Source organism: Pyrgilauda ruficollis, unplaced genomic scaffold (genome assembly GCF_017590135.1).
Source record: "Pyrgilauda ruficollis isolate IOZ18807 unplaced genomic scaffold, ASM1759013v1 scaffold20, whole genome shotgun sequence".
NCBI classification, from domain to species: Eukaryota; Metazoa; Chordata; class Aves; order Passeriformes; family Passeridae; genus Pyrgilauda; species Pyrgilauda ruficollis.
The window spans coordinates 2,882,785-2,896,050 of record NW_024519207.1 but is presented as its reverse complement, the minus strand read 5'-3'; the positions used below and the strand labels follow the sequence as shown (position 1 = coordinate 2,896,050).

Here is a 13,266-nt window from a genome sequence, read left to right as displayed (position 1 = left end):
AAGGATTTATAATCCAATACTTAAAGTACCCAAGTAGGTAAAAAAAAAAAAAAAAATCAGAATAGGTACTCTCAAACTAATAAATACCCACAAACCTGAAAGATGTTAAATCTCTGAAAACTAGCATCTGAATTTTTTTTTAATAAAAGTTACTTGACAGTATGCTTCTTGAGCCATATCAGTACTGCAAGTACTCCATCGTAATCCAAAGCTATATGAAAGAACCAGAATTATCTGCATTATCTTTTATAGCAGGTCTAAGGCAAGACATTTTAAAAACACAGAGCTTCCATATTTCAAGTAATTATTTTCCCCTTCAAAGTAGATGGCTTCTGTCTTCAAAGTTATTATTTTTTTTTTTTTCAGTCCTCCTAACTTACTTAAAAGCTGGAACTGGAGATTCAGATTTGTGGAATTAGGTTAAAAAATATACAAAAAAATCCCTTACCTTTGAATCTGGAGATCTATAACAGCTGAGTTTCAGTGCCAACAAAACAGAAGTTTCATGAAACAAATCACTTTGCTTTTGATCTACCTTAAGCTATAATATCTTATTCCTATATTAATTAGCAAATGTAGCATTTAATAAAATTATCTTTTTTTTCTTTCTAAAAATTTAATATCATTGAAAAATACCTTAATATAGGAAAAGCCTAGTGTAATGTATGAAAGGCCTACTCCAATCATCCTACACTTTCTGAAGGAAATGATTACTCCTCATCTCTTAAGCAGCACTGGTGCGAGTATACTGATTTTTCTTGTGGTGAATAGCAGCCCACAAGTTAAGGAACTGATGCAAACTGGCAGATTTCCCCTTCTAATTCTGAGTCATATGCGTCATCTTTTTGTCAAAAGCTGGGAAGAAAAAGAGTCTCTCTTCCAGCCTGCCACATGAAACCACCTGCTTAAAGGCAGAACAGACCAATATTGCAATGCTGCAATACTGGTCTGCACATTGCTAGTACTTACACATTTGTACTTGCTTTGTTCAAATAAACAAAATACTGAAGACAGCTTTAATGTTAATGACAGAACTTATCTCTTTGATTTAGGGCCAAAAATCAAGCTGGTAAAAGGAAAAAAAATAAAAGGGAAAAAAAAAAGAGAAAAGTCATATTGGCATGAAAGTGCTTATTCTTAAAATAAAGTCTTACCTGCAAAAGACTAAGGGTTCAGTTTCTTAAAAGCTTACATGCATGCTTGGTTTAATCACCTAGAATCAGACAGGTTTCATAGAAATACATTCCAAAACCAAGAGTTCATGTGTGTGATTAAGACCTGTGTATCACTGTACATGGCTGCCAAGTAATTCCTCAAACTCACTCCCCAAATTAAACGAAAAATCTCCTCTAAACCCCAGAGAACCTACCAATTTCATAGGTTAAATTTCACATGCTCCATTTTCCCCCATGTTGTGCGTTTTGCAAATTAAGAACCAAGAAAACTATTTTCTTCTTGAACAGACTGATCAAGGCCAGTCATGGTTGGACTATATATACTGTGTTATGACACAATAGCTCTCTTTCAAAGGCACTAGCACCAGTTAAGGTTGGGCACATCATCACTGCCAGCAGATTACATATTGTCAAATTGCACTAGAGCTGCTGATCAGACCTGCTGAACACAGGTGTAAGTGTTTACTGCAACAATGCACTGCAGTATTTCTATTCATCTGTGGCACTGCCAGAGTGATTGCAAGTAAATATTCTTTCTTGAAAAACAACTTGAAAAGTTGTTGCAGCTAAAGCAAATTTTAGACATTAATAGTAAGTTGTGCAAAAGAACGCAGAGAAAATACGACTTGACTAACTGATCCAGAGTGTAGAAACAAACATGCCACTTTAATAATAGATCAGCTTTTTTACATACAAGTACACAAAATATATAAGATATTATATGTATATATATGCATATAAAATTAGATAGAAAGGTATAAACTCACACACACACTCTTACATAAAATGCCCTTTGTTTTCAAATTTGTACTGTGCCACAAGCATTTACACGGCTGGGTGCATACATTTCAATATAATGAGAAAATTTGCATTGCTAAAATAAGAATACTAGAGTGCTTTTCAAGAACCACGACACCATCATTTGCATTACAGGTTATTATTTACAAGTATTTAAGATGTTCTGTAAATCTATAATGAACACTGCAACAGTGAAAACTGTAATTTATTATGTAATGCACTGTTATATAAATTGTTTAAATTGTGTACAATATACACAGATGATCTCTTCTACTTGGTTAAATATTAAATACAGCACTTTATTGCTCATCTTCAACTATTTTTTTCCATTCTATATAACATATTTTACATGATAAAATTAGAGAAACAAAGTACCTCTCTGATGCCTTAGTCTGGTTATTGTGTGGTTTGGTTTTTGTGTATTTTTTAATATTAAATTAATTATTCATATTGTCATCTTAATTTGACTAACTTTACAGTATTTTGTAAGAAAATATTTTACTCACCATGTATTCCATTTTCCTTGGTACTTAACAAAAGACATTTAAGCTTTTCTGCAATGTTACCTTACCCCCCAAAACCCAGTATCTTTCCAAGAGTCTGATGTAGCACATGACAGCAAATAAAAACCAAAAAACACCCACCACCTAGAAAGTTATGCCTTTTTGACAACGGCAAGAGTGAACGATGTAAGACACTGTGGAATATGTTTCTTAACTTGTAATTCAGCAAAGAGTAACAACTGTCTTAACTTCTTTCTCATTCAGTGGAGCACTCCAAGATATGAAAAGTGAGTTAAACCATTTAGGAGGGTAATCACAAAGAGCAGCTTTTGTCTGGGGGAGAACCTGGGAAAGTCTCCATTGTCTCCCTCTTTTTCATCTCAGGGCCACAGGCACCCATAACTGTTCTGGGGTAGGCTGCTGCTTTGAATTGCCCTCTAGTGTTAGCCTTCATTAATTCCTACCTCAATGACAAATCCTGTTCAGGTTTTTAATAATGGAAAGTGGGTCAGCAACATAACTTATGTTAAGCTAAAAAAATTAAACAAAAAAATTTGAACAGTGTTCCAAACTCATTTTCAGGTCAGAAGACTGTGAGGTTGACAGATAAGTATTACACACCAACATACAAGAAGTCTATATACCTAAATGGCCAAAACCCCCCCCCCAAAAAAAAAAAAAAAAACCCCCCAAAAACCCACCCAAAAAAAAAAAAAAAAAAATCAAGGACAAGGACAGATTTATGAAAGAATTTATCAACATTGTATTTTACATTTTAGTGAGTTTGTTATGCAGTTTCAAAAAAATATCAGTTTCTGAAGCAAATACTCAATATTCACAGCCAAATTCACTGTCATTACGGTGGGATCAGAACATCAGAAAAACAGAGGAGTTGCTGGTGTCAACAGAACACAGTTTAGCAGTACCAATACTCTGGAAGGAATTATTCTTTCACTGCTAATTCAAGAGTCTCCTTGTTACACCCTAAACCCAGATGCAAAACAGGCACCATGAAGATCCAGATTTTAAACCTGATAATACTAGGAAGAGAAGGCAAGCATTTTTCCCTGATTTTATTTCAAACCATGTTTTATCTGCTATCAAATTGTTTAGAGAGGTCATGAATCTGGGACTTAAAGAAATATGGAGAATATATTAGTAACACTTGCATGTCATACAAGCTATGGATTTCCACATCCATAGAATTAAAGATGAGCTTATGACCCTTTGTTTAAAAAATACTTTGGTCCTACAGAACTACAATCCTTCACTCTGACAGAGCTGAAAAAATATTTTTAGAATTAGGTGTTAACACAATGAAGAAAAGTACAGATTTGAGTGCTGCTTTTATAACTCCTGTGCTTGGCATTAAAAGCAGCATTCTCTCTTCTCCTGAGAAGTTGGAAAAAATCTTTTGGTTTTAGGGAGCAGAGGGACAGGGTAACCAGTACCTATCATTCTTTTTGATCAGGAGTTCTTTTTGCCTGTGGAAAATGCTAACAATAAGTGTTACAGTATCAAAAGAGAACTCTGTTCCACAATAAACTTTTCAATACATTTTCACTCAGAGAAGGACTTTCTTATAAGAGCCATTGCAATGTTTCACAACAGATGGAGCATCTTCTTTTTCTAATTACTGAGCTTGACTAAAATATGGACTAACTTGCAACAAGAGAAAGAGAGGTATTTTCAGAATAAAGTGATAGCATTCATAAGATCACAGTATCTACCCATTCTACCAAGAGCAAATTTTGCTCCAAAAGAATAACAGAAATTATAAACCAAATGTTTTCATTTATCAGATCCACTGGAAGTCCTGCTAAATTTAAAAGTGACTTATATGTCTAGAAGTGACTTATATATCTATTTTGAAGTAGGAAATGATCAGTTAAATTTGGGAAGATCATAATCATGTTCATAATTACAATACTTTCTAAATGTCTAAGTTAATTTCCATATGAATACTAAAATCCATTTCCTTCTGTGGGGAGAAAGGGCAGTTAAAAAAATTTTTAAAAAAATTAAATTGTTCTTCATGTCAACTAGGAAGTGGAAGTATAAAATCACAAAAAACTTTGACTAAAGGCTTTAAAAAAAAACACACCAACAAACCAAACCATCCACAAAACAAAAAAGAAAAACCCCATAGGACACTCACAGGAAGTAAAAACCAAGCTCTTAATACTTAGTGGGTTAAAGAAAAGGTGTAAATACTTCAGAGGCATTTGAACATGACTAAGATTTTTAAGTACCTCACAAATTAAAAACATATATTGCTGATATCTTGCTTTGACTAGATTATCTTGATAATGTATTTCAATAAAAAGAACTAATTCTCTTATAATATTGGTCTAAAAATTTAAATAACAAAAAAAGTCCTGCCCCTAACAAACGCAGAAAAAAAAAATTACCATGAATATCCATGTGTTTGAAAGAAATACAAAATTAACAAAGTTAGAAACAATTGTTTATTCAAATGCACTACTCAATTAGCAATTGCATCTTCATACATGCCCTGTTTTTAGTGTGCAAACAGCAATCTAAACCAAGGTGTATTAAGAAGCCATCAATACACCATATGAACACTTAATTTTGATTACATTTCTCATTCCCCCACTGAAACCTTCAAAGTATGGGTCAACATAAATTCCTCCTTAGGCTTCTGTTGAAATTAGACAAAAATAACAACAAAAAGGGGGCAATGCCTTACTTATATATTTATATTTGAGTGAGAAGAATAAGCATTTAAATATCCCAGTTAGCATATTTTAACTATTTTTCCAAAAGAATTTCCATGCCATTTGCTTGTCTTTTCCTATTGCTTAGCAAGATCATTTTACCAACAGACAAGGAAAAATGATGTGTAAGAATGTCAGTCTTAAATTCTTCCTATATACATGTTTCATTGAATGTCTGAAGTAATAATAAAAATTAATGTCTATTTAAACCTTATACTCTACAAAACTCCATTCTAAAATAATGTAGGGCTGGATTTAGTTTAAACTGACAAAATCCAGGAAATTCAGTTGCTTCAGATTTAAAACTTAAAATAGTCATGCCTAAGATATCAAACAACGGTTGATTTTACATGTATTGTAATAACTAGGAACGGGTTGCATTTATAGCTAGAGATCTCTTTCAGGAAAATTATTTCAGTTGCCTTTGCAAAGCAAGAGAAATCCTTAAAGAAATCATAAACTAACTGTAAAAGTAATCTGCAACAGTTCCTTTTGGATGAGCAACAAGCATGCATTGTCAGCTTTCAAATTATGATTTAGTTAACAAGACTTGCAGAGCCTCAAGTGTTATACCTACAGTAGGAACAGTAGAAGTGGCCATGAAAAGTTCCACATCTGAAGCACTTCAGTAAAGAAGTCTGCACATTTTTATCTTTTCAACCTCATTACAATTAGATATTGCAAAACAGTTTACAAAGTCAAGCACCCAGCTTGCAATAGCCACACCAGCAATTTTTAAGGGGCAAGCACGGCAAGCCCTTAATTCAGGTTGAACTTCCAACAAAATCAGTAGTTGATTTGCTAAATAAGAACTACAATAGGAGATGCTAAGAGTAGGAAAATAAAACAAATGCACCCCACCACCTTTCTTGCAAGTTTCACCTACTCTTCGGGTAAAGAAACATTCATGTTGAATACCAAGTACAAAATAGCTCTAGAAAAAGAAAATTAAAAATTAATATGGGCCAAAATTCAGCACAAAAATATTCTAGAGCAAATCAACACATTAAGTGGACTCTAATCATAACTGACAACTGCAGCACTCTTAAAAGATACTAGAGCTTGTAAATGGGAAAGACCCAATTACTACATTACTGCAAAACTCTTTGCACTTTCTAAAAAAACATTTAGACTTGTCTTAAAGTTCTAAATACTTTAATATATACTAAATTTGTAAAAGGAAAGAAAGTGTGCATCTAATGAGAATACCATTCTGCAAATCCTTATTCATGGTCGTGAGTCATTAGAACTACTTGTGTATATTAAAGTTTGTAGGATTAGGCCCTAAATGTAAAACCCCTTTGATTTACAGTTGTGAACCAGAAACCACCTTTTTTTGCTGAATAAGAATCTATGAGAAATACTCTGAACCTGTGTCAGACCAAGGAACACTCCATCAAACTTTCACCTTTTAAATATCTCACAAGGGAGCCTTAGATACCTTTGCCTTGCAATATAATCCTGATTTTCATTAACAAGAATGTAACTGCTTTTGTACAGGAAAAAAAAAAAAAAAAAAAAAGAACAAACTCAAACTGTTCAGTGAAATCCTAAAATCCTTATTTTCCTAAGAAAGCTAGTAGAAAAAAAGGGAAAAAAAAGAAAAAAAAAGAAAAAAAAAAGGAAAAAAAATAGAAAAATAAAATAAGAAAGAAACAACAGCAATGCACTACCTCCAAAGCAGTTTGTGGAGAGACCGAAATATTTATTTATTTGGAAGCATATTAGGCATGTTACCCAAACACAGTTACAACATTAATAGAAGTACTTTCACTGTGTGGTAAATCACATAAAGAAAGGATTAAAACTGAAAGAATTACTACTCACTAATCAAAAACTTCAAAGCGTATATAAAGTTAAGGTTTACTTCCTACACTTTCTGAATTCAAAATTTTCTTACTCAACTAAGAATTTTCTCTAGGAGGCCTTAACTACCCCAAAATCATAGTATTGCATAAAAAATATATTCAGAATCCATCTGCCTTAAATACTTCTGTAACAGGAGGTGTACTGCTGGTAAATTCCAGTAATTCTTCAGTTCTACCAGCTACTACTTACAACAATGAGGAAATATGAAATTTACACCTCACTGGATTTCCTTGGTAGAAATTAGGAGTTACTGGGATAAACTGAAACTTTGGGTTTTTAAAACTTCTCTGATTTTAAGGTATAATTACTTCCTAAAAAGAAAAAGTGTTCTTGAAGACAGACAGATTTGATTAAGGATAAAAACTGAATTCCAGCTGAAAGTTGGAATTGCTAAAGTCACAACATGTTCATAAAATTTGCTGTACTGCAATATGTTCTGCTGAAGATAAAGTCTTACAGATTTTACTATTCCATTTTGTATTTAAACAAATTTACTCAATCCAAGACCAGTTACTATTTTAATTTCAGAGGTCTGTGTAACTGGTTAGTTAAGACTATTCATATATGAGTAGATAGGTTATGATTACTCTGAATGGATTTCTCAGTTTCAGCCAAATGAGTACTTTTAGTGCAAAGCAGGACTTGCAATATGAATGCAGCAGAGTCCATATTAATTCCTCTAAATTGTTCAGTGTTTTGCTACATAATATCTGCTTGCCAAAAAATAAGATAAATAAAATTTCTGAATATTCTGCTACAGATGGAAGGCTCTGAAAACCTGTTATTTTTTTTCTGTTTTCTGCTTCTTTGCTTGTCAGGTAGCTAGTTTATTAATGCCTTTAAAACCAAATTTTACACACTACATGGAAATACACCCAGCTAGCTCTCTATTCTATTCTTTAACACACCTTCCCAAAAAAAAAAAAAAAAAAAAAAAGTTATTGAAAAATGATTTTTTAATATCACCCATACTTTGTTTTTGGATTAGCAACATTTCAGTTGGAGTAATTCCCAAGACAGGAATATGAGAACAATACTATATGGAGAATTTATATAGCTCAAATGGATCAAGGCTGTTGCAAACTCAGCTTTTTATACATATTTTTGGCCACTTCATTTCCTTCTGAGCACAGCCTGTGTTAATACTTTTACTTAATGTTTTATAATTTTACAGGAGGAGTGTAAAGAAGAATTATTTTAACAAATAATAAATTCTTGAGCAATCCCATTAGAACTGGCCTATTTTGAATACTCTGAATAAGTTATACTACTGTGTACATTTTTTAAAATAAAGAACATATGTAATAAGAGAAATGTTAATATAATATATACCATGCTCATGCTCCATCAACCTTCCAGAGAGTTTTTCAATCACAGGAGTAAGCCGTTCTCCAAAATCAGCTCTCTATTGAAAGGTCAAAACCTGCAATAAAAATGTCATGTATTATAACATATTTCCAACACCCACAGTTTCATGGTTGATCCCCAAACATAGATGTAGGTCATCAGCTTGACCCTCGCATTGTCTATGTTACAGGAAATCCTAATTTTAAAAATACTTTTTTTTTTAAACCAAACTGACTTGATTAGGAACACCTGTGATATGCCTCTTTATTATCAGAAGCCTCCTGAAACAAATCAGATTAGCATGTTTCTGCTTTCATTCTACCCACAGCATTTTAAGATGAAAGTAAGAGGAAGGAGGAGGAAAAAAAAAAGAAAAAAAAAAAAAAGAAAAAAAAGAGTAAGGGGTGTTGTTCTCCCTTCCTACCCACTACCAATCCCTCTTTCCACCCTCAAACAAGCAAACAGGTAAGTTTTTTTAGTAAGTAAACTATCTAATGGATATGTGATTACTGCTGTCATATTTTCTAAGATATGCTATTGACTGTTAATGCATTTAAATTCTAGTGTTTCACTTTAAGCAATTTTAATTTTTTTTTTTGGCTCTTCAAGGCAGTACCATTATTGTCTTTACTAAAATTCAGCCTACAAATATTAGCTACTTTAAAACATATAATGGAAAAACTACAGTCATATAATACATTCTGAGAGATGAAATAAAATTTTAAGAGTTAAAAAAAAAAGAAAAAAAAAAGAAAGACAATTTAAAAAAAAAAAAAAAAAAACAAAAAAAAAGCATCAGCCCAGATCAGGTAAGAACAAAGTATAACTTGACAGATGCAGTAAATATAGCCAAATAGCTACTGGAGGAAATACTGCATTCAGAGAAACAAAATCTTAACTCTGTTTTGACTTTATTTGAACTTTTCATTGTAGACACCATAACAAGACACATCCTATGCCTAATAAATGAATAGCTGATGCCTAGATCAGGTCACCTGCTCATAAATACTTCCATAAATTTGTTCTTTATTCTTTAAGAGTATTCCAGAAAATACTACAACCCTCTTCACAGCTATGGACTTATAATAATCACCCTGCTTTAACAAGAAAAAGGACTTTGTATTTTCGTGTATTCCACACATCATGTATTTCACCTTTTAAAAAAAAGTTTTTGTTCTTAAACCAAACACACCAAAGTTGTGGTCCCCCTCTGTGCTTATAATGAGATTTAACATACTTGAAGATTATATTGAAACTGGACTTACATAAAGCTTTTTAAAATGAAAATACATGCCTAAGCCCTATACGATGTGTAATTATCTTTTTCTCAGACTAAATCTTCAAGAGAATTTCAGTTCATGCTAAATAAAATAATTAATTTTAACAAGATTCAATGCTGAAAAATTTATTAATAATCTATTTACTGCAGATTCACTCACTACAGTGTCTGAAAACAAACTAAATAGTCACGGGGTGGGGGGGGTCCTATTTCTAACAGTGGTTTCCTTTAGACATTAGTAACGATCACTGAAAGTCACTCTTATCTTTCAGTTTTAAGCAATATAACAATATCGCCTTCAGTTTTAGAGGGCATCTTGGGAAACCTTTAACAAAATAAAAGCTAAATGTACATAATTTACATTTGCTACTGTTGTGTGCATATGGTAATAAATATGTGTGTGATGTCATCCTTACACACTAGCAACTGTTCATTATTGAGCTCTGGAAAAGTGTTAAGAATTAGATAAAGTTTAAAAATTTAGTATTCTCTGTAAAAAGAACTTTTTTTTTGGTTTTAATAATGCACTAAAAATATTATTACATGCAACTATTAGAATAAAAAATTGACCAACTTTAAGTGTTAGCTGGATTAGAGCTCAAGTTGTTTCACCCTCCTCTAACACTCATCCAAATCTTCTAAAGTTCTCACATAGCATTCAAAGTGAAGATCAGAACTATTCCTCAGTTGTGGTAATGTCAACTGTATCCCAAAGTTTCATACAAACACTTATTAGAATAAGTGTTTTCAAAACTTACAGGAAAGGGTTAAAAATAATCAGTACAGACATTGCCTTACACCCTTATGGGCAGAAATTTTTATACCTAGCTTACTCCGAATATTTCTGAAATTGTCCAGTATCCACAATGAAGACATTTTTCAATAAAGAGATTCCTTTTGAAATCCAACTTAAGTATTAATACACCAGTAACCTGAAAATTCAACATAACTCCTGCCAATAATGCAAAAAAAAAAAAAAAATTGCAAATCAACATTTTCACTGACTAAAAGAGGTTACTGGAAATCTGTGGCTACACCTCTGCCTGATGTCCCTTTTCTATCTGAGGGGCATATCAACTTTTTTCCTATCTTTAAAATACATTACTAGTTCTATTAAAAAAATAGATGGCTGTGAGAAGAGTCACAGGGGACTAAGCTCAAAAACAATTTGGGCAGCCTGTTCAAACAAAATTTTCCAAGTATTACTGATAATAGAAAACACAAATTTTCTTGAAATCAGGTTCCAGTACTAGATATTAAGTGTTTAGAACTTATAATAATAAATAGGTGAAAAAAAAAAACCGTGGAGAACACTTACTGGTGTACATGAAGTTATTTTTAGTTTTAAAAACTTTCAGACAAAAATATTTTTGTTTCTACACAAAAACCTACAATTTCATTCCCCATTTGTTTCACAGACAGTCAAAACTAGTCCAAGATGCGCTCTATCCTTGACAGTTTGTAATGAATGTGAATTACTCAACTAACTTGCAATGGGCCTTTAGGTGTGGGTGGATGACTGCATCTACAAAGCAGAATACCTGCAGCATATTCATAGATACAATGATAAGCTTCTTGGTGCTCTCTTACATATTCAGTAGTTAATTGCTCCCCAGAGCAAATAACAAAACACAGTAAGGTCCTATAAGAAGACCACTAACTGATATGTGGCTACTTTTCCTGAAAAGAAAGCTCATCTGCTTTTACATGTGTAAAAGTGTATCAGAAAAGCAGTGATACACCTGTTAGGATGGCTTCTGACACTCAAGATGGGTGAGATGTGCATCTTCACACAGTGTTCACAGGCAGGGTATACACAGCCAGGTAGTTTGTATGCAGTTCCAGTTGTACTTCACCGCAGAATTTGACTTATTAGTCATAAAAATAATTAAGGAATTAAAGACTCCAATTTATTTTTCCTTCAATGACATTACATTTTGGATGGAATAGCAATAGGTTCAGAATTCCAGAAGCTAAGGATAAAAAAACCCAAACAATGAACTAAGCAGAAAAAGAACCCCATGATACCTTGGTATCGTATATGTAGTCTGCCTGTAAAATGTTACTGCAATAAGATTTCTATGAAGCATTAGCCTAACACATTAAAAGGTCACACAGATACACAGTCATACTTTCAAATTACGGTTATTTCTGAAAATCAAAAACTTCATGAGTTACTTCCAGCTTCAGTAGATTTGTATCTATAAAATGAGAGGGTACCCTCTTCGAAACTTTCAGTAAAACTTTAGAGGAGAAAAAGAAAAAAAAAACAAGCCCGAACCAAATGAAGCTTATTTGGATGTTTTTCCTAAGAAAAAAGATAAAGGATTAGACTCAAAAGTAACAGAGGAAAAAAAAATACACACACTATGCTACATGCTATACCAAAGCAAGGTTTAATTAAGCATAGAACTTTAGCTTTCACTTATTGATAAATTATAAATATATACATTTAGATATTCAAGTTCAATTGATATTTCCTCCAAATGTAACTTTTCCAGGGCCAAGTAATCCCAGTTAATGTTTGACATTTTAACTGAGGTAAAAAATGCAAGCAGCTCTACAAGGGTCTATTTAAGCTACATGATTTCCCCCCCCCCCCCCGCTTAATTTCTCAAAAGAAGGAGTACATAAAATATAAGAAAGGAAAAGTGACTTAAAATACACTATATATTCATATTAGATTGCTTATTGCTTTCATTTTAGCCACACCCACCTTTATGTAATTGTAAAATATGAGAACAGTGCAGCTGAGAAATAAGAAAGCTTAAAAGAACAGTTGTTTCATGTAGTCAAATATGTGCTAAGCACAGATTTTAATTAAAATGGAAAAGATGTATAAATTGCATGCTACTGAGCATGACTAGTGGGGAAAACTGCACACGCACCTGTACAATACTGAATTATAGAGGTTTTTTGTAAATTAGCTATGAGTCAGGACAGTTATTTCAATGAAAGTGAAAGTCAGTATTTGTGAGTGCACTTCCACAGCGAAGTAGTGTAAATCTCTTCAAATTCTGATATTTCAAAGTATACACAGCTACAGTGAAATAGCTGTGTGCACATTCCCATACCGACTGTCAAAAATATTTCTGAAAACACTCTGAAAGTAATGATGCAGAGCTAAAGAAATGAGTGCTAAATCTCAATAGGATCTCACTAGTATTTCAATTTCAAGGATTAAGCGGAATTTTCTATCAGGGCACAAAGGTATGAATTGCGGAAACAAACTAAGCAGCTATTCCCAGGGAAAAAATAACTGAAAAAGTGTAATTTATGTACTGGATTAAAAGAATCCAGGGAAACTAGGGATTTGAGACAGAAAAATCTCCTTGAACTGTTGGATTTCTGCGTTACACAGAAAATACTTTGAATCACAATCCAGTTGCCATGCTGAAAACGCTAAGTTTTGCATTTCACTTTAAGACTACACGCTCTCAGCCATGTACACAGAAATCTTTTGTACAGCACTTCTGCACCCCAACTCTTCTCTACGTCCCTCCTACGTCCCTCGGTTAACTCGTTATTTTCGGTGGCCGCGGTACTCAAGCGCAAGG

The 13,266-nt window shown here is 32.9% G+C and overlaps 1 long non-coding RNA gene across 3 annotated transcripts in view; it reads right to left on the bottom strand.

Moving 5' to 3' along the window:
* Positions 1-13,266, bottom strand: part of LOC121353229 — an 86,871-nt gene that overhangs the window by 21,456 nt on the left and 52,149 nt on the right. The window contains exons 3-4 of one of the 3 annotated variants that reach the window (XR_005955069.1): positions 8,416-8,506; positions 4,931-6,790 (exon numbers count right to left, since the gene is read on the bottom strand). This is a non-coding gene — a long non-coding RNA (uncharacterized LOC121353229). Of the gene's footprint in view, positions 1-4,930; positions 6,791-8,415; positions 8,507-13,266 lie in introns of those variants that run through there. The other 2 variants (XR_005955068.1, XR_005955067.1) reach the window with 2 other exon arrangements.